The 14,354-nt window shown below is 29.4% G+C and overlaps 1 protein-coding gene across 2 annotated transcripts in view; it reads right to left on the bottom strand.

Annotated features, from left to right (window-relative positions):
* LOC126742300 (slit homolog 1 protein) overlaps nucleotides 1-14,354 on the bottom strand; it is a 651,615-nt gene that overhangs the window by 465,080 nt on the left and 172,181 nt on the right. For both annotated transcript variants that reach the window (XM_050448936.1, XM_050448937.1), the window contains one exon: nucleotides 6,039-6,066. The gene's annotated coding sequence lies outside the window, so the exon portion shown is untranslated. The remainder of the gene's footprint in view (nucleotides 1-6,038; nucleotides 6,067-14,354) is intronic.

Here is a 14,354-nt window from a genome sequence, read left to right as displayed (position 1 = left end):
TGGCTAAAAATAATGAATTACCAACTAACATACTGATATTTCAATAATTTAAAAAAAATCAGTAGCGTACAAGGGTGAATAAAAAAAGGGAGAGAGACTCATTCAAAAATGTACACCAAATAAAAAGTAATACCAAGATGTATACCAAGTTCTTAAAATTAACAAAAACTCTATATCGCAGAAGTTTCAAATATCAATTTATCCAGTTTTCCTCTTACAATACAAAATATATACTTTTAATTAGAAAATACACGTAATTAAAAAAAAACATTAAACGCAATAAGTTATGTAACGATATTTATATTTTTAGCTCTGTAATCAGGTTAGCTTCGACTGGGATAAAAATGGATCTAATATTTTAATTAAAGTAACAAATTATTTAGTCTTAGGATATAATAAAAATTTAAATTTTTCCATTACACCTAAGGATTAATTTGAAAAGAAAATAATATTAGTTCAATTTTAAAAGGAACGTAGTTCTAACATGAAAATCAAGTTATCTCTTAATAAACCAGGCTCTGTCAATGTCCCTAAATCTGTAGTGAACTTATTCCTTATAGTAATTTTAATGGACAAATTTATTTAGTCTTTTCAAAATGCGGTATATTGGCCTGTTTAATAAAGGTCTTGAGGAGTATGGATGTCAATGTATCAACTTTCAATAACAAGTCTAAGCCAGTCTGACCCAAAATAAATGCTGTTTCCCTCTCACTGGCTCCACTTAAGTGGAAAGACGATAAAACGTTGTTGTTCTTTCTTAAACCTTAACTTTATCTATGATTTTTTTATTTGAATTCATGGGTATTTTATAATGCAAAAAAGAAGTTTTTCGCACTAGTATTTAGACTTAAAAACACCAATATTTTCCTTGTTTGGGCGTGATTTCCTTATTGGGGCAGTGATTTTTTACACAGACATTACATAAAATTTAAAATTTCTTTCTGACGATTAAAGAATCAGCACTGGTTTATGGTCAACACGTTTAAACCATGTCTGGTTCCCATGAATAATAAAATGTACTGATTGAGTACTGAACTGAATTAGACTTGAAGTAATAGACAGCAATTATATGGTAAAATATTTTTAAATATTAAATTAATGTAATAGAAATTTTAAGTTAAAAATAAAATTAGGATCAAAATATTAAAATATTCATAGAAATATTTGAAATGGAGTATAAGTTCTCTAATAAATGGTATTAAATCTAGTTATGATTTCTAAAAAGACACAAGTATATCATAGTGTTTAAAAAAATACAGTAATAAATATTACTTAATTAGTACTTAAATTTATTAAAACACTATTACCTTCAAATTTAGCAATTTTCACTTTTCTTTTTATTTCTCTACCAAAACCTGCCATATTTTAGTAGAGCAACACAAAAAAATATAAAACCATACAACGCATTGTGTGTTTTAAAGTTACTTAAACCATATTTTAATATTTTGCAAAACACCCAGCTTCTAAAGCCAACTCTACTAATTAAAAAGAAACATATTTTATGATTAATTTTTAGGTCAGGTACAAACGGTGTAACCATTGCATATATTGTAGGACAAAAAAAAATGCAAATCGTAATTTGTAACTTTTACTATGGCTAAAATTTATAAATAATTTAGGAAATTCCTATATAAAAAATATGTTTTTCTTAAATAATATAATTTATTTTTTCGTTATTCTTCAGATAAAAAATTAAACTTTTATTTATTTAAATATTTCTACACTGCTTAATTAGAAATAGTTTAATTCTTAAGATTTGTACTCTTTGAAGGTGAAAATTATATTAGAAATACGTAGAAAATGGCGATTACACTAGAAAACTCGTCTAATAGTATTTACGAGTAAGTGCAGTATATGCCAATTTAATCTAAATCAGGAAATAACTTGACCAATTCAAATAAAATTTTCTATATTTACGTTTGAAATCATATTACTTTAAATAAATTGTCTATGAAATTCGGTGTCTCAATCATTTAAGATATTAATTATTTAAGTCAAAGAATAAGTCAAAACCCTACTCGAAGTACGGTTATTATTTGAAATTTGCTAATTGAAAAGAGATTGATTCGGCTTAAAATTACTTGGTAAATTTTTTTATTAATATGGATGCATATTATGCTTTAAAGGTTACATTTTGAAATATTTAATTGATAAATACGTCGTTATATTACGTAACTACTCTACAGGCTTCTGATAGTTTATGTCATCTTTAGAAAATATGATAACCATAAAATATTTTTATGTGTTTTATATACTACAATATACTTTTAAATTTATTACTAGAAATAAGTTAAGTTTTGGTTATATTTTACTAACTTCTAAAGGTTCGTAATCCCGAGATTAAAATCAAGATTTACAAGACACTGTAGAATAAAATAGAATATGTTGACTTGTTTGCTGTGTTGCACTAAAAAATGTTCAAAGGAGTTCATTCAGGTGTTTGTCGAGCAAAAACGTTTTTTTATCTCTCAACAGAACGCTTTTAAGTAATAAGTTTTAACTGAAAGTAAGAACGAAGGTCTTCTATGAAAAAATGAATTCTCGCTACAAAATTATAGTATAAATATTATTTAATACGTAAAAATTTTAAATAATAAAAATTGGATTATAAACATATAGTTGGATTATAAACATAGTGTAGCATAAGTATTTTCTTTATATTCTATTTATCGTCCTATGTATATATTATTTTATTATTTATATATAATTTGATTCCTGTAATTCAGAACTTAAATAAGGTAGCACATTTATTTATGAGAGAGCTGTCCTACGATTGCAGGTATTGTTATGGTTTTTCTGCTTTTTAAGTTCCGGGAGGCATTATAATAGGAGCTTCGATATCACCTCCCTGCAAGTGCTTTTTGTCAGATAATATTACGATCTGATGTTTAGGAAGTATTTCTATCTGCAAGATGCAAGATTCTTTAAAAGATGGATCAAATTTATATCTGGGAATCTTTTTATACGACATATTTTCTAATATTTTATGCACACAGATTTTTCAGATTCTTTAGTCTCCTGTAAAATCGGATAAAATGTCGAGAAATCCCATCCGCTGTAATATTTTTTTTTATTTTGCCTAGTTTTTATATTGCTGCCATTTGCAGTGTCTTCGGCCACCACACCAGAGCTGCAGAGGGTACCATCCTGGGTTGTTAGCCTCATCTATCCCTATATTCGTCTGACTATCCTAAGGATGGTTTCCAAAGGCTTAATTAATTTATTTTAGTGTTGGTTCCAACTTAACTTAGAGCCAAGTTACCCCCATATTTATTTTTTCTCCTAAGCTCTAGTATCAGTATGTTTTTAAATAGAACTATTGTGAATTTAGGATGTTTAAAAATCTTACTTTTTTCTCCATTTTTTCATATATTTAATACCGATTATCGTCGGTCTCTAACCGTTTATTAAACTTGCCCAGAGCTATTATAATTAACTCATTTGCATATCTTATGTTGTGCTGTGGCTTCTAAGATAAGCGGTTATTACTACACCTAGAGTGTGGCCCAAATTGACTATACATGTATGCGTATCTTGGAAACTATAAGATATTACAGAGAGAAAGTTGGATAAATGAAAAGAGTTGTAGGAAATCTAATTAGCAATCCAATGCCGCTTTGAGAATGATTTTATCTTTTTTCGTTTTTGAAATATTTAAGTAAAAAAGTTTACTGAGAACTGCTTTACTGAGAACTTTGAAATGTTGTAAGGCGGAGATCCTATAGTGGAGACAATTGGTCTCATTTTATTGCCAGGTTTATGGATTTTTGGCAAACAATATAATTTTGGAAGAGTTGGGTTTGATTGATGATTCAACACTTACTACAATCTCCTACAGGTTGTTTTTGCAATGAAACTCGTGCAAAATTTAGACCCTTATTAAGAACATCAAGTTCTTTCGCATTAAATGAGTACTCACTAACTTTTTTAGGTTTTTGTTTAGTGCAGAAATTTTGCTAATGAATTTGTGGTTAATAAACTTAAACATATTTCTTTGAAAATTGCTCCATCAAGAAAATTAATCTAAATCAGTTTTTCTAAAAATAAGTTTTTTAAAAAGTGTGTATGCTTTAAATTCTAAAATGCTATGTTCACTATATAAATATTTGATTTCTTAATCTAGCCATTTTTGTTTTCAACATAAAATGGCTAGCATGCATTTCTTAGTACATCGTTTGGTCTCATTTCCTTAAAGCAATAGCAGATTTAACAAAGAAAAAGCAACAATTAAAATAATTGTTAGGGTCAATGCTTATGACGATAAGATTATTGATAACCTGATTAGAAGACAGGTTTAAAGTAAATCTTAAAAACTCTGCCTCATTTCAAAAAGATAAAAATAAGGAAGCTTTGGTTGCAAAACCATACGATCCTATCTTGACGAGAGACTTTGATAGGGTTTTCAAATACTTAGGACTAAGAATGGTCTATCAAAGTTCGGCCAAGTCACAAAAAGATGAAATAAAGACGAATGAAAAGTCTGGGATCTATGAAATTAATTGCAACGATTGTGATCAAAAGTACATAGGACAAACCAGAAGATCAATTAATGTCAGACTTAAAGAACATGTAGCTCATGTGAAATATGGAAGAGTTGAAAAGTCAAGTGTGGCTAAACATGTTTTAAATATTGGTCACAACTTAAAATTACTTAAAACAGTTAATAACAATAGAAAATTAGATGCATACGAAAGTTTAGCAATATTCAAAAATCAAAAAAACATTCTTAACAGGGATAAAGATCCAATCCCTTATAATCAATTATATAGTTTAATTAGTGTTTAAGATTTGTTTCGTCATGCTTCCCTGCTTTTTCTGCTCTATTAGTTACATCATTAGTATATAAGAAGATTTGTAAGTAGTTTTAGTTTAGTTTTAATCTTCTCCCGAAGATGCTAAAATCGTTAGCGAAACACGTTAAGCGAAATACAAGAGTAAAAATAAAGAGTTTTGGTTAGTGGTAAAACTGTCTCGTAATTTGAGCATCACACCAAAGGTTCCAACCATAGGACTAATAGTTAGGAAGTTAGTAATAATTATGTATGGTCTAATGGCCTTCTTAGTCAGCGAAAAACTAATTTTGTAATTTTTTTTATATAAAAATAAAATAGTTTTATGAAGTGTCATACATCATGTTAAAGAAAAAAAAAATATTTAGGTCAAAAAACTAAATACATGTCATAAGAAAAAATAAATTGGTGATGGTGTATCTCTCAACCGAAACGTCACAAATAAGGAACTAAATGCAGGGATGCATTACTCTTAAGACGTTATCCTAATAATGTTATCACAGATTTTAAAAATACTTTGAAATAAGAAAACTACAGCACTTTTTCGAAAACGCAACGTCTTGATTTTTTCACAATATTTCAACAAGGAAAAAAGATAAAATCGTTCTCAAAATGGCATTGAATTCTCAATTATATCCCTAAAACTTTTCTTGTTTAATAAATTTCTTATCTCTTATAGTTTCCAAGATATCCAAACATGTATACCCAATTCGGGCTACACTGTATAGATCCATTTTTAAAGCCCGCAGGTGACACACATTCTACAGCTTCTAGTCGGCATTCAGGTTTTATCTTTAAGGTTACTTTGTTGATATGTGGTCTCAACATCATATTTTGGTCAAGTATGATATCAAGGTTGTTAATTCCTTTAAAGAATGGTATTGATGTTTCATTAAACTTCGGGCTTTTTAGTCCTTTGTGAACTCTTTTTCTCGTAAAACATATAATAGCGCTTTTAAGCCAGCGTGACATTTTCGTTCTTACACCTTCATTTATCTACTTTAGAAGTGAAAGGCACCTCCAATTTTTATTTAGTTAAGAACGATTATACTCACATGTGTTGAGCGTATTATGATAAAAGACTTTTGTAATGAATGCACTTAATATTTTTACATTAACCGTACAAACAAATTTCTTAAAAAATTATTTCCGATAAGTTAAGTTTAAATTAAGTTATTTTTACCATTCATCATAATTTATATACTATCACAATACTAAAACATTTTTCAAAATAACTGCACTACTTACCTACGAAAAATGTTTTGCCTGTTGCCATCTGAAACAAAATAAGTCTGTTAATACTTATATATTATAAAGACAAGATGTAAAAAATTAAATAGAACTTTTATTTCGAAGTGCCCAAAGGTAGTTTATGAACTTGACTATAAAACTTTACTAAGTAATGTTTAATAGAAATGTATATTTGATTACTCAGTATACGCTATTAAAGCATCGCGTAACACGTTAGTTCTGGTGTAAATGCAATCGGTTTGGCTCACAAATTGCTGCTATTTATTTTTTTCAATAATTTGAAACGTAAAATAATAAGAGTCTTAAAATGTTTTAAATAAGAGGCGTGAGGCAATCAAAAACCACTTTGAAGCCGTGAAACTTTCTTTGCGTTCGGTTACTAGAAACTTATCGAGGATGCAGCATATATTTATTGGGATATAATTATAATGGCTCTAACTCCCAAAAGTCCTATTATATTTTTAATAAAAAAGAATTTAGTATAAATATATGAATCTAATGACAAAGGGTCTAAATCTGTAGAATGAGCTAGAATAAATAAATGAGAAGCTCGCAGCCAATGCATGTCGGACTCTCAATTTGATTAATGGCAACTCATCAAATACTATTTCTAATTTTTTTTTTAAGTCTGGGAAACTAACTAGAAAAATTAATTTTTGATTTTTTTCAAATCAAATACTACACCTGTGTAAATATCTATCTATCTTTTTTCTCCTATGTTAAAAACTAAGCCCAAAAATTAAAATTGTTATTACTTCATTTGTTTTGTTTTGGCTTTAAGTTTTAAACATAATGCAAATATTATTCATCTTAACAATTTTGATTTATTTTTTTTGAACTTTTACTGTTTGCTTCAACTTATTTTCATTTAACTAACTTGAATATTTATTTTGGTTTTTAATTTTTGAACAATCTTGTGAAAGAGGGAAGTGGCTGTGTTGCTCGAAGGACAATTCAAGTCAATCAAACCACATGTATTCAGAGCAATTTTTATTTTAAAAGCTTAGCAGAGCGCTTTTGGCGTATGAGCCATCATTAGTGCTAACTGAAATGAGTTGGGTGTTAAATGCGTAAAAGACACTATAGTGAAAGGTGAATGAATGGAATGTACTCACTTGTCAGTTAAGCCCAGAAGTTAACCATAGTGGGAACACATTTGATATTATTAAAATTACACGTAACATTTAGACACACTTAAGACTATACAGAACACTAAACAGGACGAACAGTATTTAAAAAGGGGAGAACGTTGGTCCCCTTTGTGTTTTGTTTACATTTATTGTGGTTTCTTAGATGGCGGGAAAAACTGTGTCAAATTAGGTTAGCCTACAGTTAACTTTACTTTAAAATTAATATTTATATTATGCGGACCTATCAGAGTGGTAGTAGCGACAGTTCGGTCTAGATGTCATTATCGTAAATGATGTGCGGTAGTGCGAGTTGGTTATAAATTGGTGGCACAAATTAGACTACAACAGTAAATTTTTGTTCGGATTAGGAAGTTGTTATCATAAGGATCTAAAGCGAACTTTTAAATCAGAAAGTTGTCAATGCTTATAAGAAATTTTAATTGTGGAGTCTTCTATGTAAAGGAACGTAAGGTCTGTTAAGGTTCACTTGTATATTTAAACAAGAGGGATTTTTAATGAGCTTGTTGGTGATATAAATGTCTTCAAGAAAATCTAGTCGGTTATAGTTCTTAGAGGTAACCTGTTGGAGAATTTTAGAATTAGACTTTGGACTGAAATTATGGTTGTTAGATTTTATATGTTCACCAAATGCAGATGAGGGTCTACTTAAGTGCTCGGCTATGCATGTTTTTAAGGGTCTACAAGTTCATCCCACGTTATGGATCACATGGAATCAAATTTTATAATGACTGATAACAATAAAAAATTCTCAATTGGTACAGATATGTTGACGATTGTCTCTGTTTCTTGAAATGTGACACAGTAGGAGCTCAGTTACTCTTAAACAAGCTAAACCAAATATACCCTAAGATTTCTTTCACACTAGAAATTGAAACAAATAACAATTTGAATTTTTTAGACTTAACAATACATAAATAATCAAATAGTCTAGAATTTTCAATACACCGGAAACCCACTCAAACAGACCACATAATTTCAAATATTTCCAATCACCCTCACCAACACAAAATGGCTGTCTTTAATTGTTACATTCACCGTCTTTTAAGCATTCCTCTATTTCCTTCTAATTTTCAAAACGAAATAAATGTTTTGAAACAAATTGCTTATAATAATAACTATGACCCCAAACTAATTAATATTTTAATCAGAAAAATAAAATTAAGAAAAATTAAAAAACAGATCTTTCCTGATGTTAAAAAAGATAGTAAATTCATATCTCTACCATTCATTAATTCACATCTAAATAAGAAAATCAACAATAGCTTCATTAAACACCAATCAGAATTACAAATTTCTTATAAAACTAAAAACAACTTGGGTTCGATTTTGATCAATACCAAGGATAAACTTGACACATTATCAAAGAGTGGTATTTACAGATTGCTGTGTGATTCTTGTGATTGCCCATATGTGAGACGAACTTGTAGACCCTTAAAAACACGCCTAGCCGAGCACTTAAGTAGACCCTCATCTGCATTTGGTGAACATATAAAATCTAACAACCATAATTTCAGTCCAAAGTCTAATTCTAAAATTCTCCAACAGGTTACCTCTAAGAACTATAACCGACTAGATTTTCTTGAAGACATTTATATCACCAACGAGCTCATAAAAAATCCATCTTATTTAAATATACAAGTGAAGCTTAACAGACCTTACGTTCCTTTACATAGAAGACTCCACAATAAAAAAAATTTTATAAGCATTGGCAACTTTCTAATTTAAAAGTTCGCTTTACATCCTTATGATAAAAACTTTCTTATCCGAACAAAAATTCACTGTTTTAGTCTAATTTGCGCCACCAATTTATAACCAACTTGCACTACCGCACATCATTTACGATAATGACGTCTAGTCCGATCTGTCGCTACTTCCACTCTGATAGGCATAATATAAATATTAATTTTAAAGTAAAGTTAACTGTAGGCTAACCTAATTTGACACAGTTTTTCCCGCCATCTAAGAAACCACAATAAATGTAAACAAAACATAAAGGAGGCCAACGTTCTCCCCTTTTTAAATACTGTTCGTCCTGTTTAGTGTTCTGTATAGTCTTAAGTGTGTCTAAATGTTACGTGTAATTTTAATAATATCGAATGTGTTCCCACTATGGTAAACTTTTGGGCTTAACTAACAAGTGAGTATATTCCATTCGTTCACCTTTGACTATAGTGTCTTTTACGCATTTAACACCCAACTCATTTCAGTTAGCACTGATGATGGCTCATACGCCGAAAGCGCTCTGCTAAGCTTTTAAAATAAAAATTGGTCTGAATACATGTGGTTTGATTGATTTGTAATCTTGTGAAAGGCTAATTGTACTTTATTGCCCTAAGGAATCTAACTAAATTAATTTATTTATACTAATTTGGCAAAACGGTTCAGCTAATTTAAAGATTTTTGAACGTAAGATTTATTGACCTATGTATGTCCGACGAGTCAACCACTTCGATTAATTTTCATATGCTATCTATTAATTGATTGTTTTAAATCATTGTAAAGAATTGAAGTATGAATGAAGGTAATAATGAATGAAGGTATCAAGTATCTATTTTTCTAATTTATATATTTAGAATGCTTTATTTTGTAATAAAATATCAAATTGATCAATAAATAAATTTGCTAATATTGATTATATTAGGATGTGTTTCCATATTAACCAATTGCTAATATAGAAATATATATTTTTAACTTCTTATTTTAATAAAACTAAAAATATACATTTGCATTCAATAGAATTTTTAAGGTAACACAAAGTTTACAAATGAAAAGTCACTACCCTTTTATTGTCAGCCTGGTCTCTTAAGAGCTTGTTTACACTCGTATTTTTAAATTGTCTAGTTTCTCTCAAAAGCGGTCCCCTGTCTAAAGGAAATTGAAGAGTAAATTCTTTAGGGATCTATAAGTTTTAATTGTTAAAATGAATGGCTTATATATAAATAGGCTATTTATTCACAAGGAAAATTGCCAAATGTAAAAATATACAGTATAAATTAGCTAAATGGAACAAATTCAATAATAAATAAATATAGACAATTCCGAACATTAAATATGTCTAAAAAGGCATATTTAATGTCCTTTACAATATAAACTGTCAAATGTCAACTGTTTCGGAGATATTAAGTGTTTTTCGATTCATTATTAATATACTGTTGAAATCTTTTAACTTAATATTAATAGAAGCAAATGTTTTCAAAAAGCAGGCAGCGCATGTTTTCCTAACTAGTTACTAGATACTAGATACTAAAATATTTAATAATCGATGGACAAAGACATGTGAAGTAAGCTGATAATACTGTCAGACTGGAAGATTAGATAAGATTGATTGATTGGAAAATTGAAGAATGGAATTTTACGCGCTTTGAACTAGTTAAGCCCAAATATCATATGATATACTGGGACATATATAATTAAGTAACTGGCTCATTAACAAAGTTAAATTGAAGCGGTTATTGTATAAAGGGAACAAGTCCGTAATAACTACTTTTGAGAAAAATTTAAAAAACCATTTAGTTTGTAAAGTTGAAAAGCTATCAATTTATGGTCTACAGATGAATTGTAGGTATGAATTAGCAGAATAATATGCGATAAAGCCAAATGTATTCAGAAAAATATTAAGATCTGCAAGGTGTTTTTTAACACTTGGACTTGTTTCCTTTATAAAATAAACCCATAAAGATCAAAAAAGAATGCTGCTGTTTTATTCATAATTTTTTATTAATAATAGGGAGATAGGTTAAATAGATAATAAAACCTAACCTACATCTTAAACACACAAAAAAACTAATCAAAGTCATATTCTCTATTGGTTGTAGGCCATTCATTAAACTGCTCAAAAAATTCTTGTTCTTCCTCAGGAATGTACTTTCATGAGATCCTCCAGTTTCTTATCCTTGATAGGTACTTTTTCTTTATAAGCCCTTTCATTCGGAAACGAAGGAGCTGCAACATTCTTTGACAAATTAAATTTGTTTGAGGCAAGGCCGTCTATAAAATCCCGTGCTACTACGAAACCAGGATTTTCGCTGGCATAAGTTAAATGTTTATATTTTGATATGCTAAAACTTTCTTTTAACTTTTCTTTAGTAACGATGATTTCTTTTACGGTTTTTTTAAAATAAGCTGGCCACCATTCTTTAAAGTCTAGCACTTCATCTGTCCCCACCACTTTTATAGTGAAGCGCGGCATCAATGTTTTCGCATTTGCTATTATTGATACATATTGCATTGGTGTATAAATCCGGTCATAGCGCCTAATAGCTCTTTTAACAGGTCCAAAATCTCTATCACATGGAAGAAATGAATGCCCCCGAACAGGGAAATATTGATGAATGGCTGTAAATCTTCAATTCATGGTCAGATTTAGGAAAAATCGAATAAGAGTATGGTTTTGATTTTGACCCCCAGCAGCATCAGTAAACACGTGCAATTCCGTGATTTTATCTGGAATTTGTTTATTATAATCATTCAGGAATGAAGCTATCTCGTTTAGTCCACGATTGGCAGTGCCTTCATGATACGTGTAAAATATTGCAGCATTAGTTTTTAAATCATGAATCCCAAAAACATATTGCCACACTTTTCGTAGGTAAAAGACATCATTGACGGGCATAAAAGGTAATGGTAAATTTTGCATATAATCAAAAACGATTGCTCCTACATGCTCGTTGTTATTGCATACATCTTTAACAAATTGAATTTTATTGTAAAACTTAGCAGCCCTTCTTTTATGGACAACTAATTCCCCAGCTGCTACTCTTTTTGCAGTATCGTTTAGTGTTTTTGACTTCAATTTCACCCCTAATTCCTCGCATTTTGGCATACGTCTACCTGCGGTCTTCCAAACTTATATCTAAAATTTTGGTTAAAATGCTTTAGATAATACTCATATTTAACAGTTTTTTTCAAATCTGTATTTTCCGAGCAAAACATTTCGTACATCTTCTTTGCGGTCAAAGAAGCATCAAGGTAGGTAAAGGGTTTACTAGCATAATGGGTCTCTTTTTTTGGAAATTTCTTTATATGCTCATCTATTTTCAAAATGGCGGCGTCGGGTAAAGCAGTGCCACGTTTAATGTGTTGACCTCGTCTGTCAGTTGGCCTATTGCCATTTAATAGAAGTGAAGTTAAACGAAAAACTGCTTTTTTGCATACCTGGATACGTTCTTTTCCATGTAGTACATGGAACACAAAATTGCTTTGGCGTTCTTGCTTAAGCGCTTGATTCCTTGATCTACGTCTCTTGACTTCTTTAGTATTAATAAGACCCATTAAAAAGTGTCTTGTTCATTCTTTGGTTTTCCAGAATAAAGAGATTCAAAAATTAATTTCTTTTTCTCTTCAGAAAATTTCTCTGTGCATTTGAACTTACACCTAAAAAAAACACAAAAATTACAAATCTATAATAAATTTTATTATTATTATTATAATTATATTACATTATTATAATTTATATTATTATTATAATATTATTAAAATATAACATACATAAATAACATAATTAACAAACATATATATATAGGACAGATATATATATATATATATATATATACATATTTATATATATATATATATATATAAATATGTATATATGTATGTAGTGCCAAGTAAAGCGTAGCTACGTACCTGCAATCTGGTCCTATCTGTCGAGCTGGTTTTGTAACGCCTTTTTGACTAACATAACTTTTACCAAGTAATCGGGATTTTGTTTGTATATTATTTTTGTATTTTTCACAGTTTCGTACCCCCTTTTTTCGTTTCGGTTGTAACTCACTACTTCCCCCAGAGAAATCAAACATTGTGCTAATAAATAAAGTTAAACAAAATATTTTTTGCTTATATTTACAAAATTGCAACTGTTAATAGAGCACACATTCACGCACATGTGCCGTCAACTAAATCAATAAACATCAAACCCAAAAATGGATGAGAGAATGAGAGATCGACGGAAACCCCTCCACCATCCATAGCGATGCTAGCGCCACGAGAATTACTGTATAAAGGTAACAAGTCCCGGGCAAGTTCCCTTTATACAGTCAATCAAAATTTCATCCTATGATATTTTTCCTATCGCGAGCAGGAGAAGTTTCCTTTATAGACTAGGTGATCCGTTGACATAAATTCTACAATATCTATATGTTAGTTTAATTTCGTCCAAATGTGAACTTGTTCCCTTTATACAATAACCGCTTCAATTATGAGCAGATAGATGCTGATTTTTAACTTCTATTTAAATGACAATTTGATGTTAATTTTAGTTTTTCTTAAACACTATTTTAAGAGTAAATGTAATAAATTTAGGGGAAACTCTTGAAATTGGTTTTTTAATATTCTTAAAAAGCCTAATTGAACCAAAAAAAAATTGTAAAGTATTAAAATCAACTAAGCATTTTCAGTTCTTGGTCTTTATAACATAAATAACTTCAAAGATTAATTTTTTACCAATACTTAGTACTCCACTGAAAGATGTAGAAGGTTGAAAAGATAAACATGAATTTCAACAGAATTAAAAGAAATAAAAGGGCTATCTGATAATGCTCGAAGTTTTACAAACTATTGGATATCGTTTCGAACAGAGCATTATATTCCTGCCTCAGAATAGACAGAGGTCGATTTAAATATTTAATAAACTAACCCAACTTTGATAAACTGGTTTTCAGTAGTAATAATAAGTTTCTAAGGCAAAGTTTTCTTAATAATAGTTTATGTTAGTTATTAAGGAATTAATTAATTATTAACCAAAGACACGTTTTTCCATATTTTAATAAGCAATCCTATCGAGGCGAAAGACGTCAGCTACTTTCAACTTATAGTAGTTATATTTGCAATTAATGTAATATCTATCTTATTTTAAGACCCTTAAAATAAAATAAATATTACTTGATTTTCGTTTCAATATTTAAAGGATAAATTTCCTCTAAAAAGAGAGTAATTATATTTGAGGCCTAATGAAAAATGTTTATCGGAAATAACTATTGATTTTTTACTGAATCAACCTGCATAATCTCATTAGTTACGCGATACACTAATAAAGCTTGAAAAAGTAATAATTACGCTTAATTATTCTCGTCGCTTCATATTTTCATGTATTCAACAAATGTATATACATATATATATACAAACTACCCCTTTCCTTTGTGACCCTGATATTTTAGAGCACGAT

This window comes from Anthonomus grandis, chromosome 11 (genome assembly GCF_022605725.1).
Source record: "Anthonomus grandis grandis chromosome 11, icAntGran1.3, whole genome shotgun sequence".
NCBI classification, from domain to species: Eukaryota; Metazoa; Arthropoda; class Insecta; order Coleoptera; family Curculionidae; genus Anthonomus; species Anthonomus grandis.
The sequence above is the reverse complement of the archived record's forward strand: the minus strand, read 5'-3'. Positions and strand labels throughout refer to the sequence as shown.